Source organism: Saccoglossus kowalevskii, chromosome 19 (genome assembly GCF_978046115.1).
Source record: "Saccoglossus kowalevskii chromosome 19, keSacKowa6.1, whole genome shotgun sequence".
Taxonomy (NCBI): domain Eukaryota; kingdom Metazoa; phylum Hemichordata; class Enteropneusta; family Harrimaniidae; genus Saccoglossus; species Saccoglossus kowalevskii.
Window position 1 is genome coordinate 27,321,314 of NC_140659.1, and position 16,903 is coordinate 27,338,216.

Sequence of the window (16,903 nt, forward strand, 5' to 3'; positions counted from 1 at the left end):
TAGAATAATACTGGATTGTGACATAAAACAAAACATTTTGAAGAATATTTTAAATATCAGCACTACATTTCTGTTTCCAGGTTTGAAATGATTGTATGTTATGACATTATACAAGTAAATTGAGTGTATGTTATGACATTATACAAGTAAATTGAGTGTATGTTATGACATTATACAAGTAAATTGAGTGTATGTTATGACATTATACAAGTAAATTGAGTGTATGTTATGACATTATACAAGAAATTTGAAGGTAGTACAGTAATTAATTTTTGACACAATCACAAGCTTAGATATGTCCACTATATTTTAGTTTCTTGCGTTCCTCCCAGGATTCATGTGCATGCAGAGCAGCCATACACGATGGAAAGATAACTGATGCGGGTGGTGAGATAATTATCATCATAAGCGATGGTTTACCCAGCTATACTAGCTCTACGGCTAACGGGATAACCACCAGTTCGTAAGTAGTTTTACAACTCAAAACAGCGTTTATTTGTGGTGTGAGTTTGTGAACACCACTCACAGTGTCATTATTGATGACCTGTGATCGTTCGTAAAAAATACATATATTTTGGATTTGTTAAATTAAATGACCAACGAAAACACCACACAGTTTTATCTATCAGCATTTGTTTACTTCCATCTACGTCATTTGGATGTCACAGAATTGACTTATCGATAGAGGGCGCAATCTATTGGTAATGCAAATTACCGATGCTACAGTATGTATATCACATCTGATGGTTTATTCACAAAAATAAGGCTACATACCATATAACAAACAAATATGCATATATTAACAAAAAGGTAACGTGAACGTGTGCACATATTCTAAACATTCTTTCTTTTTGGTTTTTTCGCAGATGGGGATATTGGTCATTGACTATGTCTTTTACTGTTTAGAAAAGCATTGATGACGTAATACGTCATTTATAGTATGTGTATGTTCTACGCTATATACTGACTTGTATGTTATCGATTATGAATAAATGTGTATGCACATATGTAGTAAGCGAACCAAATGACGTCATACTTGAGTATGGCTATAACTTTAATGACGTTGCATACGCCAGTATCGGCTTCAGCATAAATAATTAATAAACGCATAACCCATATTACATGCTTCATGTATTTTCAACAACAATGCTTAGCGTCAAAGACCTAACATAGACCAATAATTTGCATATTGTCCACCTGAACGGCTAATTATTAATAGTAGCGCTAGCTTCATCAGAGGTGGCGGCACGAACTTTTGCATGAGGGGGAGATTTCCGCTTAACCTCGCGCTCAAGGCGCGACCTTACTAGGCGCATGCTCTCCCTTAAGAATTTTGAAATCTTGACCCTCTAAAACGTTATTTCCTGCATTTTGAGGAGCAAGTTTTGCTGATACAAAGGGTTTCAGACTTGATTTTGGAGGGGTGACGCCCCCAACATTTTGTTTTCGAGGGGGCGACCCCCCCCCGTGCCGCCGCCTCTATTCATAAGATCAATTTACAGTAGAGACGTTACTTATCGCAATGTAAACACAATACTCGTTCAACTGGTTCATATTAATGATATGTATGTAAGTATGTTCTTATGGTGCATGTTACCAGAGGACAATCCAATTGTAGTGGCGATATGAAAATACAAATGTGAACCTTGTATATAGAGTGAATATGTTTCACCACACATCACCACCATGTCATAGTTCATACATTACAACTCCTATCATAGATGGTCAATTTATCATTGGGACGAAGCAGACATACAATTATACTAAACTAGATTAAGAAATGTAAACGAGTCCTCCGCTTTAAACAAAAGTAGCATAGGGAAATTTACAAGACCAAGCGCACAATGTATGAATGAATGAACTTTATTGTTCCCGTGTAAAAAAGAGTAGGTTACATAGGGTGTTTGCAACAATAAAGTAAAGGACAGACAACACTGACACAACAATCCACAAGAATAAAACACTACACAACATAGTCAAATCAGTAAGAGAAAGTATATGGACCACGTGGTATACATTCCATGTGTTCGAAATGAGTGAGCACACCCTGCTCCTCGTGTTATGGTACCCGTCATATGTCAATCTTAATCAATCTATTATCACAACGAGTAGTATTCTAGATCACTGTATTAAGTGGGTTTGTCTGTTTGTAATAAATAGGTTTGTAATAAATAGAGTATCACATTCAATGCATGGACAATGAAGTTGAAGGACACGTCTGCGTTATACATTAATTTTATTTATGAATTCATTACAATCAACTCATCTTATGCATCCAAGTCAATGTCCATCCACTGAGAGACTGTGATCCAATGAAAGCTGCACCAAATGCTGTTCACTGAAATAATGCTACGGGGTTTCACAACTTGAAAATCAGGCACAAAGATACATACAAAGAAACTACATGTATGTTCTGATAGCACTTGTTCCTAAAGCCGGTTCATACGAGTGACGTCATGCAGTGTTCTCCCCAACGCGTTTTAGGGTAGCGGGGGCGCTATTATGAGATTGGCACCGATACTCTGCAGGTCACGGTCAGTAATCGTAGACAGATTGCCCGCAACACAGATGGAATGACGTAACGTAATATCGCACCTCGACTTTATTGTCAACCTGTTATGCACCTGAGTAGCCTGACAAGGTCGCGTGAGTTGCGCCCTGCGCGGTGCACTAAACCCAACGCCGTGGTGTCTGATACCATTCGGCCGGTGAGGGCGCCACTCACACCTGCATGATGTCCTTTTATCCAGGACAGCGCCCACTTTATTAGCCAATCAACGACAAGTGGGCGCTGTCTTTACTTGTCAATAATTAATCCAAGATGGCGACGTACAGAGCATGTTATTCCGAAAGGATTTTACGGTCCAAAATGCATTTTCCCGACTCTTGAGTGCTAATTATAACGAGTAAAATGTCCCTGTTCACAGTAATTAGTCAACAACCAATCACAAGACTGGTTACGAACCAGTTGAGCAAGGCTAAACGAGTTGTGACCTCGATGTAATGTAATTTAGTAATGAAAATAAATTCATATCATTACTAAGTGACGAGAAAATGTCTATTCCTTTAGCGCAATATTTAAAAAACTGTTTTAATACAAGACAGCAGCACCTACATAAACTAAGCCAGTAATACATTCCTTGTATTCAAATTATTATCTTTTTTTTTTTTTTTATGCCTTTTTGTTCCCTTACTTTTTATGTGGTTATTTTTCTTTTACTAATATCTGATTTGTAACCCTTTTCATCCCCTCCGGAGGATGTTGTGTGTTAATAAATAAATAAATATTTATCGAGGAGCTGACACCAGCTCAAAATGACTTCGTTGCACCCCCAGTACTTAAAAGGTTTGACACTTATTTTGAATAGAGGAGTACCTAAGGAACATTTTAAGCCCTGTTGTACTTCAAAAAGCTGGTAGCAAAGTCTTGTAACGAGCCTTTGAAGTTGGCATGGTAACAGCGCCCCAAACCACTAATTATTGTATAGTATAGTAACATCGGCAAACGATATTTGGGATTGTTCATCTGAAAACTCTGTAGTGAACTGTTATGGGATGACCACATCAGGTACATATATTTGTTATCCTATAATTAGTCAGAATATTTAGTCAAAGGTCAATGTCAATGTCATGAACTGGCATTGTAAAACGACAAATTGCTCTGTTCAAACTGGTAATTTTAAATTAATGAGCCATTTAAATAAATAGTAAAGATGTATATTTGCTTCTATAATATGTTTGCTACAAAGAGTACATGTTGTACTATTTAGAAATCATTACATTCCTTAAAACTAAATCAGTTAAAGCTATGTAAAACCACAAAACGTCGATTTGTTGTGTCTCTCTAATGAGTAAAGTTATATATATGTATAAGCAAAACAAGCGCATGTACGTTTTGTATCTTCTATTACGAAACTCTCCATTCTGTTATCTACTATTACATGAAACTTATGAAATGCATGAAACATTTACTTTTGTACACGTGTTTACTAATTTATCAGTGACTGATGGTTTAATTTTAATTCACTTAAACGGTATTGATTGGTTCGACGTAAGTGGCAAAGGCAAAGAATATAATGTAGCCAAATATCATAAATTTTGATACTAGGGCTATCCACTTATGCACAATTGGGCAGTATCAAATAATTGGATGTCCCTGAAAAAAATTCATGAACATTAACGTTACGTAGCTATCACAATACTCAAGACATTCTATTGGCTATTTTAAAGTCATAAAAGCTTACATTGAGGACGTTCATACAGTTGTAGCTTAGAAAGTTATATTATATCATGAAAACAGTAACAATTATGGAAATAATTGAAGTACATTTTGTTTTGTAAACTTGTATAACGCTAAATATAATACAGAATACAAAGAAGGATAACGCATTTGTCTTCTTTGTGAGTTGTACACTATACAGATATGATGAATGTAAATATTATGGCTATAATAATATAAAAGTCGAATTACATGCGAAATAATAAAGAATTTCAGTGAACGAATCTAATTATTGTAGCAGCATAGAATGATGTTAACCATAAATGATAGTTGAATAACATCTGGTGGTAATATGTATTAACCACATCAAACCCCAAAATAGACATTAACATATGGGATTTACTGTATTGTATTGGCATCAGTTATCTTCATCAGAATCATCCTCATACACAGTTGTTTTGATATTTTGACACAATTCTCCTGCCATACAGAAACAAGCCTCAGTACATAGTAGATTATTTGCTCTGCATTGACAGAGGTCGATCCTTCTGCAGGCTGACTTTTTGCATTTGCATGACGTGAGTTCAAGTAATTCAGTTGGAGCTGGTTCTTTTGACATGAGCATTGGGTTGACATTTCCACCAACTGAGCACCAACCATGCCCATCTGGAGATGGAAGGTTCTGGACTGCTTTCAATGACTGTTTCCACACCAACGCCTGGTAGTTTGCCTTTTGAATGTGGTGCTTAAGGCTATTTGATGTAGGCGGCAAGTTTTCATTCCTTTGTCGTTTTTGACAAAATAACCAGTAACGAGTTTCATCAGCAGTATTACCAACATTCTGTGTAGAATACATTGCACACACGACTTTTTCAATCGCCGAAATATGATCCAAACATATTTCTGTGTTTTCGTCCAGTTGAGCAATACTCTCTTGGTATATCACTGACTTCTTAACAACTTGCAGAGCCTTCTTTTTACCTATACCCAATAGTGCACTAGTGCTATCACACCCTGTAAGGGAATGGAATCCTGGGAGAGAAGAGCACAGTTTTGGACCAAATCTTTCTGTGACTGAATGTATTGGTATGAATCTCTTTTTATCTTTCACACCTGTGGAAAAACATAACTCTGGACAACTAAGTGACCTCTTTGCGTATACACTCAGCACAGCAACATCTGTATTAGGTGATTGTATGACAACTCTTGAGTATGTGTTGGAAGCATGTGCTGCATGAAGGACAAGGCGTGTGTCAGCCTCCTCATGGTCAGATCTTAGAACATCAATGGGCTGTACTAGATTAGATGATATGGCCACAGCATCCATTCCATTCTTAAATCGACCAGCGAGAATGACAGTTTTACCTGCAGTCAACATTTCTGGACCAATATGACACCATGTTTCACATAAATATGCAGTTAGGTTAGTTTTGTTGACAGGATTGCTGATATACTTGCTCCACTGTCTAGGTATAGGTGTGTTAGCACCAGAAATATTGACTTCCAGAGCAGTTGATGACCCTCTCTTAACACGTTCTGCTGCTTTTATAGAATCTTTTCTGTCATATCGGTCAAAAACCACATCTACTCTGGTGCAGAGATCTTGAGACAGTGGTGCTGTGAATATATCACAGTACTTTTTGGCCAAGTTTCCAAATGTAGTTGTACCTCCTGATTTGGCCATTTGCACTGTAGCCATCCCATCGATTATATATGCTGTCAATATTGATCTGTCTGAACTAGGCAGTTTTGGTTTAACTTCAACTTCCTTCTCAAGTTCAGCCAACAAAGTGCTCTTATTATTTTTTCTTAGAGTTCCATCCGAATGTGCCAGTGCAAAAGGAACTGCAGATAGTTCATATGACAGTACCTCTTTCAGATCAACATCCCGGGTTGTTGCTGCAATTATCAGTCTTCCAAACAATTCTCTATCAGCAATCACATTCTTAACTTTCTCTTCTTTTGTATTCACTGCTTTCTTTTGTACTAGATTTGCAAATGTTCTTAATTTCAAATGTGGTAATGAATCCCAGAAGCTTTTCACCTGTGAATTGAGCCATTCTTGAATGAACTTATTCGTATGCTCTTTACCAATTTTCTCAGCATACAGCATATTTGGTCTCATTTCTGGTGGTACCACAACTCCAGTGGCAATGTTAAGTGGTAAGCACTCGCTATCTCCCACAAGTGTGAATGGATTTATCATCAACTCTGATGTGAATACTGTCAGAAGCTTCTGCACATCACTTTCATCTCTCGTCAGACGCTGTCTTCCTAATTCCTTGTGCACACCAATAGATTCATTCATCTGCAGACCACACATGTCTTTTGTTGCAGTTGTTATAGCTGCCCTCTCGTGACTGGTGAGAAACCATCTTTCTAAGGCCCCTGGCTTTTGAGTAATCCCGATTATCCCACCACGTTTCTTGGAATCCAGGTTGACAGACTGTTCCAGGGCCATATCTGTCCAAACCTGACTGAAAGGTGCATTCGAGCGACTAACAGGGTGATTTCCCTTCATGAACTCTTCATATACCTGGGGGTGAGTGTCTGGGAGTTGATTCATGTCAGCAAGATATATGGACAACCATCTTGAATAATTGGTTCTATCCATGCAGTAGAAAAAGGCACCATTCCAGCAGTAGCAGACAAGTGTAGCTTCCAGTCTCCAGTTCTCTCAGCATGAATAAACAAAAGCAATAGTTGAACCATGTCAATATAAGAGTTCCAGAAAGCAAAGAGATTTGACTTTGACACTGCTTCTGATTTGAAGGACGTGAAATTGTGTTGAATGTCACGTAGATCTCTGCATAACTCTTCAAATTCCTCAACTATTTCACCTTTCTTTACAGCTTGATCTCTGAATATTTCAATATTTCTGTCTAAACTTTCCACTCTTGTCATATCTATCTGGTGTTCAGGTGCCATGTTCAGCTGCCATTGGGAAAATGACTGCCACTGTAAACGCAGCATGGTTTCCATCACTAGTTTATGAGCTCTAACACCACGATTGTAGGATTTACCATTTAGTAGAGAAGATACTGTGTTAGCGCCATATGTGTTAGATTCTATGAGAAGATCTTCTAAGCCTGAGTCTGCAAAGCGCTTCCCTATAACAGCCAAGTAGTTGAGAGCTATATGGAAACCACCCATTCTGATCACAGTATCATTAAACTCTTCTCCATGTCTCCACTGCAGTTCCTTTGCTTTTACATAAATTGCCAAGTCGAATGTGATTACTGAATCTGCCTGTCCCAGCACCTTCATCATTTTCTGAACTTGCTTCATGCCTTTATTCACAACACTAAATTCAGTTGGAGAACCTGCAATCATAGAGCATTAACCAATCTCTGTGGTTGGTGGTTTATTACATTGAAGTACTTGTGCATTAAAGGCACTCCAGCTAGATACTACTTGTCTCTCTGGATTAGACATAGGGTTGATATCCATTTCAAACAACTTAGTAGGACACATGCGGAGAATTGCCCATGTCAGATCCATGGATGATGGACTTTCTTCCAGGTCTTTGTTACGTTGGTACCATTTAACATTGATGGTGTTGAAGAGGTCTGTGACAGTTGGTCTCTTACCAAATACTCCACACTCCAGAATAATATGAACATAGTCTGTTTCAATTAAGGCTTTTCTTCTGACAGTATGATCTGCATGTACAACTCTGAATGGCTTTGAACCAAACTGCCCCCTTTGGTACACAACCATTGTAGTAGAGTGGGTGGTTTGCTTGCCATCTAAAGTTTCTTCAATGATATCATTGTTATCTGCGGCCATTTGGAAAAATGCATTAGGAACAATATTGGTAGGAATAACAACACCAGTATTCTCTGCCTGGGCTAAAATTTCAAGTGCCAAGCGGTTCAAGATGATAACAGCTTGTTTTGACCCAGTCAGGTGCCTCACAGTCATGGCTAAACTGATATGTTTAGGCATTTTCTTCCTTCCATGCGTTGCACAGTGTACAATATCTTGGCTAATCATGATGATATGTCGCTCGTCTACTTCATTTTGACAACATGAACTACGATTACCAAACCCATCAGTCTCTACATCCTTCTTTGTAATCAGCCATCTCAAAAACCAGTAAAGGCTTTGCGGAATTATTTCTTTAGCTCTTCTATTCGAGAGGTCCTCACTGTCGACTGGATTGGTATTAATTCCATTGCAATCTGTCAAATCACCCTTGATAATTTGTGCAGCATGATAAAGCAACTGTATTGGGCTTTCTGCATTCCTATGTGTGGTTCTTTCACAGTTGGACATATCCATGGACTTACTTGAGCAAGTATTATCTGCGGCATTAATTACATCCTGCAGTGATATATCACTGGAGTAAACTAGTTGTGGCTTGTTTGGGTTTGCTTGCTGATGAAAAACTACTGAATTCTGAAAATGGTTCTGTAGTCTTTTCTTCAATCGACTAGAGCGATAATCTGATTCAATTCCATTCTTTTCTAGATAGGATTTAAAGCAAGTTAACAAATAAGTCATGGTATAAGCCCTCCCACTAATAATACCTGGTTGTATCTCTGATACGAATTCATGGAAAGCCTGTGAATATAAATCTTCATCTACTGGTTCTTTGTATGACTTACAACTCACATTACGTTTTGCTACATAATGGGCCCTGCATAAATGGTGGTATTTAGCCTCAGCAGCTATCAGATCAACATCACGAATTTTAGTAAGCATATCGGCATCACCAGATTCTTTAGCAGCTTGTTTTATAGCATCACATGCAGAAAATGTGGTTATAGATATTAATTTTTTTACTTTTCTGTTGTATCTCTTTTGGCAGAACATGCACATTGACCAATCCATTGCACATGATTGAGACCGCACTGACCTAGAACTAGTACTTGAAAGTAAATCTCCGTGTTCTGGATTGTGACCCTCAATAACATTAGGAGCCAGGCTTAATTGCCTTGTTTTTGAATGTTTAATATTATGTGCACTTGTGTATTTAGCATAACAGTTCCTGTGCCACACAATGTTTTGTTCAGCAAGTCTATCAAAATCCGGATCCAATCTTTCATGAACTTCATCTCTTCTTTGTTGGACAGCCTCTTTAAACTTTGCAACACCATTCTCTGTAGCCTTGCTTACAGTTTCTCTGTTATCTTCCTGACATATGACACATTTGCTGTAGTCAGTGGTCTTGATTCGTTTTGAAGGAAGAAGAGCAAGAAAGCTGTCATCATCACTGCTGTCAACATCCATTGTACCTAAAAATACTACCTTGGGTTGATATTCATATATACTTTTTATAAATATATGTAACAATTTCCTTTAAGAACATGACAATACTTCAAATAAATAAATAAATAAATAAATAAATAAATAAATAAATAAATAAATAAATAAATAAATAAATAAATAAATAAATAAATAAATAAATAAATAAATTAAGAAATTAAGAAATTAAGAAATTAAGAAAGAAATAAAGAAATAAATATTTATTTATGTATTGAATATTCAAATAAATATTTCAAAAATTTTGATTATTTAAAAAATATCACATAACGACTACAATAACAATCATAAATTCATTGCTTATTAAATACACATACTGTTGATTAATATTTATGTTACTATACATAATAATTCTTTTAATATACCTGTACTCGTTAATTTATCTTATATCTCCCAAGTGTTTATGTGTTTGACAATTATTTAATCAACCTGAAATAACAAAACATGGTATATTCTGATATGATTCCAAATACATGCAGCATTTTTAAACACCATGTATATTACTTGCGTTTATCTAATCCTAATAATTGTAATACCTAAGACAGCACATTATTGGTAATTATATACTATAAAATAACACGATGAAAACACTGGCTGCACATATTACAGCATGCAATCTCTTGTACACACACAGTATACCAACTACCATAGCTTGGTAGCCTATTATGAAGAGAATCTTATTATTATGTAACCTAATAATCGAAATCGAGGCATGTAATCTCATTATTGACCTTGACATGATCTTGATCTATTGACCTGTTTGTGGCGGAGTTATGATGTACGATGGCATTAAACATGCAGGGTCTCACAGTCTGTAGAGTAAAGCAGACAACAATTCAATGTATTGTCATCCATTAGCTGACCTATGGCCTGACCTTTGACCTATATTTTAGGCCAGATGCATTGTAGGCCTAAGACATGACCTAATAAACACACACATCAATGTTTAGTGATCATATCTTAATTATTTGTGAAGTTATACTGTAAGTAGTCCAGTGCCTCCTTTGACTCATCTGCATAAATACCAATCAAAAACGACCTGGAGCCCTGTGACCATACCCACTTTGAACACCCATAACACAACTTTGCTGCCAGCTTTTAACATTACAACAGGGCTTAAACTTTTCCCAAGATGACCCTCTAGGTGAAAATATTTTCAAACCTTTTAAGTACTGGGGGTGCAACGAAATCATATTTCTAGGCCACTTGTGGAAATTGGCTCCTTGACTATATGGTTGGTTGTTGACAAATGCTGAACAGACCACGCCTCCAACTGTGCCGTGCTTTCGGGTAAACCGTTAATTATTCGTAAATGGAGTCAATTTGTGTAGTTGATTTATTCTGCAGACATAGGTAAAGCTTTGGCAAAATTTGAAAGAGCAACTAATATTCTTCAACCTGGTATCTTTTATAGATTTTTTTTTTCATTCTGTTCGTCTGTTTTTTTCCAGTTTAAAAATATAAGCTGGCTGGAGCATTCATCCCTTGTCTATTTCTTACACTAGATACCAGCCGATACCCCCCCCCCCCTCGCTCAAAGCTAATGCGTACAGTTGATCATAGTTCATGTGCTCCCTGTGGTTTAGCAAGTACAATTAACCTCTATTTTGAGCAGGAAAATAAATAACAGACTCTGTCTAAGCAAAAGATTTACAAAGGATAAGTACAGCAAAAAAAGAGTTTTAAAATAATAACAAGATATATATAAAAATATTATATAAAAAAACGTAACTAGTATTTAAATGTTAAATAAATCTTTTTGTTGTGTAAATATAATTGGCAAGTTCTATAATTATGCCAGGATCTTTGCTTGAGAGTATATATGTGAACTGTATATTTTTATTTTTGGATGAAAGTAGTGTCATAATTTTTGGATGAAGTTTTCCCTGTGTGTGTTATATTTTGGGCAATTCAACAGAAAATGTTCTTCATCTTCAATACATATTGTATGTATTGCATTTAGTCATTTGTATTGTATAGTATTGTGTTGTGTTTGTTCTAGGTATGCCTGTTTTGTAAGATTATCATCTGGGAGTTCCTTTATATGCAACCAGTAATTAATAGCTTGAACTTTTGCACTGAGTAGTAGTGGATAATGACCCACCTCTGCTCTTGATGCTAAGTTATAGGATTTTGTATTTACTTGTAAGATTTGCAGAATTTAATATTGATGTTTTGTCTCATTTAGCATTGTCCTGAATGCCCTGCAAGTCCAGGGATAGCCCATAATTCTGAGCCATAAAATAAAATTGGTTTTATGTAAATGTTAAATAGTTTCATTTTTAGTTTTATGTAAATTGATTTCCCAACTTTACCTGCTAAATTTGACATGGCCTCAGCAAAACTCCTATTTGATTTTATTGTGATTCGTAGTTATGTATAACTGTTTGTTGTTTGAATGTTATCATTTCCAAAACTGAATTGGTATTTTTTGTTTATTTTTAATGTGTTTCTGAATCAGAGTTTTTAATACAAAAATTTGATCAGTTGTTCTGTGTTTTCTGAAGCCGGTCTAGTTGTTTTTGAGTATTATATTTTCTTCTATAAAACTGTTTATGCATTTAATATTTATGATGGAACAGAAGACGTTGCCAATACAACTTGAACTGATATTCCTCTGTAATTTTGAGGGTCTAAGTTGTCTCCTTTTTTTTATAAAAATGAGTGATGCAACTATAATTCCAAATATCTGGGAAAACTGAGCTACTCAAAACTAAGTTAAACAATTTGGTAAGTGAATTAATTAGATAGTTTGAGCTGTATTTTAATAGTTCTAAACAGAAATCGTCCAAGCCTGGTGATTTTTGGATTTTAGCATTTTCAGTGCTCCACTATTTTTGTCCACCAATAACCTTATCCATGTGATCATGTACCATCATTTTGTCTTCATGCTCTGGTAATTCTTTCATTATATTCCTGGAAACTATTATCATCTTTTTCATTGTTTAGTGTTGCATAATATTCCATCCATTTAGTTGCTGAAATTAGATTATCACTATTTTGATCTGTATTTTTCATACGGTTAATAATTTTCCAAAATTCTTTTTTAATTTCGTTGTTGAAATGTTCTGAGTATATTAAGATAATTTTCTTGGATTTGGTTTTTCCTTTGTTTTATAAGTTTCTTAAATCTTTTCTTTTCAGAATAAAAACTTTGTCTTTGTTGCATACCAGATGGAAATTTATTTATCAACTTTGCACAAGCCATTAGATGACATTCATTCTGGTTGCATTGTTTATCACCATTGGGGATTCTTTTTTTGTTTGTTTTTGTGAATAACTTTATTGGGATTGATTTTATTAAAAATACCTGAAGCTGAACTTTCTAGTAGCTAAATAAATTTCTGGGATGCCATATTCACATTATTATAACATAAATACAGCACTGCATATCATAAATACGACACTGTATAACATAACGATGAGTCTACATATCATAAATATGGGACTGCATAACATAACGATGAGTCTACATATCATAAATATGGGACTGCATAACATAACGATGGGACTACATAACATAACGATGGGACTACATAACATAAATATGGGACTGCATAACATAACGATGAGTCTACATATAAATATGGGACTGCATAACATAACGATGAGTCTACATAACATAAATATGGGACTGCATAACATAACGATGGGTCTACATAACATAAATATGGGACTGCATAACATAACGATGAGTCTACATATCATAAATATGGGACTGCATAACATAACGATGAGTCTACATAACATAAATATGGGACTGCATAACATAACGATGGGTCTACATATCATAAATGTGGGACTGTATAACATAACGATGAGTCTACATATCATAAATATGGGTCTGCATAACACAACGATGGGTCTACATAACATAAATATGGGACTGCACAACATAACGATGGGTCTACATAACATAAATATGGGACTGCATAACATAACGATGGGTTTACATAACATAAATATGGGACTGCATAATATAACGATGAGTCTACATATCATAAATATGGGACTGCATAACATAACGATGAGTCTACATAACATAAATATGGGACTGCATAACATAACGATGAGTCTACATAACATAAATATGGGACTGTATAACACAACGATGGGTCTACATAACATAAATATGGGACTGCATAACATAATGATGAGTCTACATATCATAAATATGGGACTGCATAACATAACGATGAGTCTACATATCATAAATATGGGACTGCATAACATAACGATGGGTCTACATAACATAAATATGGGACTGCATAACATAACGATGAGTCTACATAACATAAATATGGCACTGCATAACATAACGATGGGTCTACATATCATAAATATGGGACTGTATAACATAACGATGAGTCTACATATCATAAATATGGGACTGCATAACATAACGATGAGTCTACATAACATAAATATGGGACTGCATAACACAACGATGGGTCTACATAACATAAATATGGGACTGCATAACATAACGATGAGTCTACATATCATAAATATGGGACTGCATAACATATCGATGGGTTTACATAACATAAATATGGGACTGCATAACATAACGATGAGTCTACATATCATAAATACGGGACTGCATAACATAACGATGGGACTACATAACATAAATATGGCACTGCATAACATAACGATGGGTTTACATAACATAAATACGACACTATTTAACATAATGATGAGTCTACATATCATAAATACGACACTGCATAACATAAATATGGGACTGCATAACATAACGATGGGTCTACATAACATAAATATGGGACTGCATAACACAACGATGGGTCTGCATAACATAAATACGGGACTGCATAACACAACGATGGGACTACATAACATAAATATGGGACTGCATAACATAACGATGGGTCTACATAACATAAATACGACACTATTTAACATAATGATGAGTCTACATATCATAAATACGACACTGCATAACATAAATATGGGACTGCATAACATAACGATGAGTCTACATATCATAAATACGACACTGCATAACATAAATATGGGACTACATACATAAATATAGGACTGCATAACATAACGATGAGTCTACATAACATAAATACGACACTGTTTAACATAACGATGGGTTTACATAACATAAATACGGGACTGCATAACATAACGATGGGACTACATACATAAATATAGGACTGCATAACATAACGATGAGTCTACATAACATAAATACGACACTGTTTAACATAACGATGGGTTTACATAACATAAATACGACACTGCATAACATAAATACGGGACTGCATAACATAACGATGAGTCTACATAACATAAATACGGGACTGCATAACATAAATACGGGATTGCATAATATAACGATGAGTCTACATAACATAAATACGACACTGCATAACATAAATATGGGACTGCATAACATAACGATGGGTCTACATACATAAATACGGGACTGCATAACATAACGATGAGTCTACATAACATAAATACGACACTGCATAACATAAATATGGGACTGCATAACATAACGATGAGTCTACATATCATAAATACGGGACTGCATAACATAACGATGAGTCTACATAACATAAATACGGGACTGCATAACATAACGATGGGTCTACATACATAAATACGGGACTGCATAACATAACGATGAGTCTACATAACATAAATACGACACTGCATAACATAAATATGGGACTGCATAACATAACGATGAGTCTACATATCATAAATACGGGACTGCATAACATAACGATGAGTTTACATAACATAAATACGGGACTGCATAACATAACGATGAGTCTACATAACATAAATACGACACTGCATAACATAAATATGGGACTGCATAACATAACGATGAGTCTACATATCATAAATACGGGACTGCATAACATAACGATGAGTCTACATAACATAAATATAGGACTGCATAACATAACGATGAGTCTACATGTCATAAATACGGGACTGCATAACATAACGATGGGTCTACATAACATAAATACGGGACTGCATAACACAACGATGGGTCTACATATCATAAATATGGGACTGCATAACATAACGATGGGTCTATATATCATAAATATAGGACTGCATAACATAACGATGGGTCTACATATCATAAATATGGGACTGCATAACATAACGATGGGTCTACATACATAAATACGGGACTGCATATCATAACGATGAGTCTACATAACATAAATACGACACTGCATAACATAAATATGGGACTGCATAACATAACGATGAGTCTACATAACATAAATACGACACTGCATAACATAAATATAGGACTGCATAATATAACGATGAGTCTACATATCATAAATACGGGACTGCATAACATAACGATGAGTCTACATAACATAAATATAGGACTGCATAATATAACGATGAGTCTACATATCATAAATACGGGACTGCATAACATAACGATGGGTCTACATAACATAAATACGGGACTGCATAACACAACGATGGGTCTACATATCATAAATATGGGACTGCATAACATAACGATGGGTCTACATATCATAAATATAGGACTGCATAACATAACGATGGGTCTACATATCATAAATATGGGACTGCATAACATAACGATGGGTCTACATACATAAATATGGGACTGCATAACATAACGATGAGTCTACATAACATAAATATGGGACTGCATAACATAAATACGGGACTGAATAACATAACGATGGGTCTACATATCATATATATTGGACTGCATAACATAATAACAGGACCACATATCATAATAACAAAACATAAGGTAAGACAGTTACGGCGTTCCATATACGCAATTTTAGCGGGGTATCTAGTTCCGGGCGTGGCGTATATATTCAGAGAGAAATAACGAAATCATCTGTTAGTTATCATTGTACGATAAATAGGTTATTCAAATAAGTTATTATAAATAATCACCAGCAATTGATTTAAAAATACACTTGAATATAATTAAACGAACAAGAAATGCTTTTTGATTTGTATAGCGCCACATACGATGAGATCTAGACATGTAGCCCGAAGACTGGGCGTTGCAGTATAATAATAGAGTGTGTAGATGACGTGTACGAGTCTGCCACACCCTGAGCGCGCAAACAGTGTGCAGCAGCTTCATGTCAGTGTTCCGCGCTTGTATCAGCCGACTTCAAGGTAAACTATTGTAATTCAAGTAGTTATCATAAGGTATCAATGTGAACTTGTTCTGAAAGTTTTTCATGTCGATTAATATCATTGAATTTCATTTTCTGACGAACTTTCGCATGAAAAGTAGTGCTTGAGTCACAATCATTGCCAACTCAATTTTCAGAGACGGTTTGCAAAAATGTCCGTACTCTAAAATGTCCTTACACCAAATATGAGTCTATTTCTGTCATCATT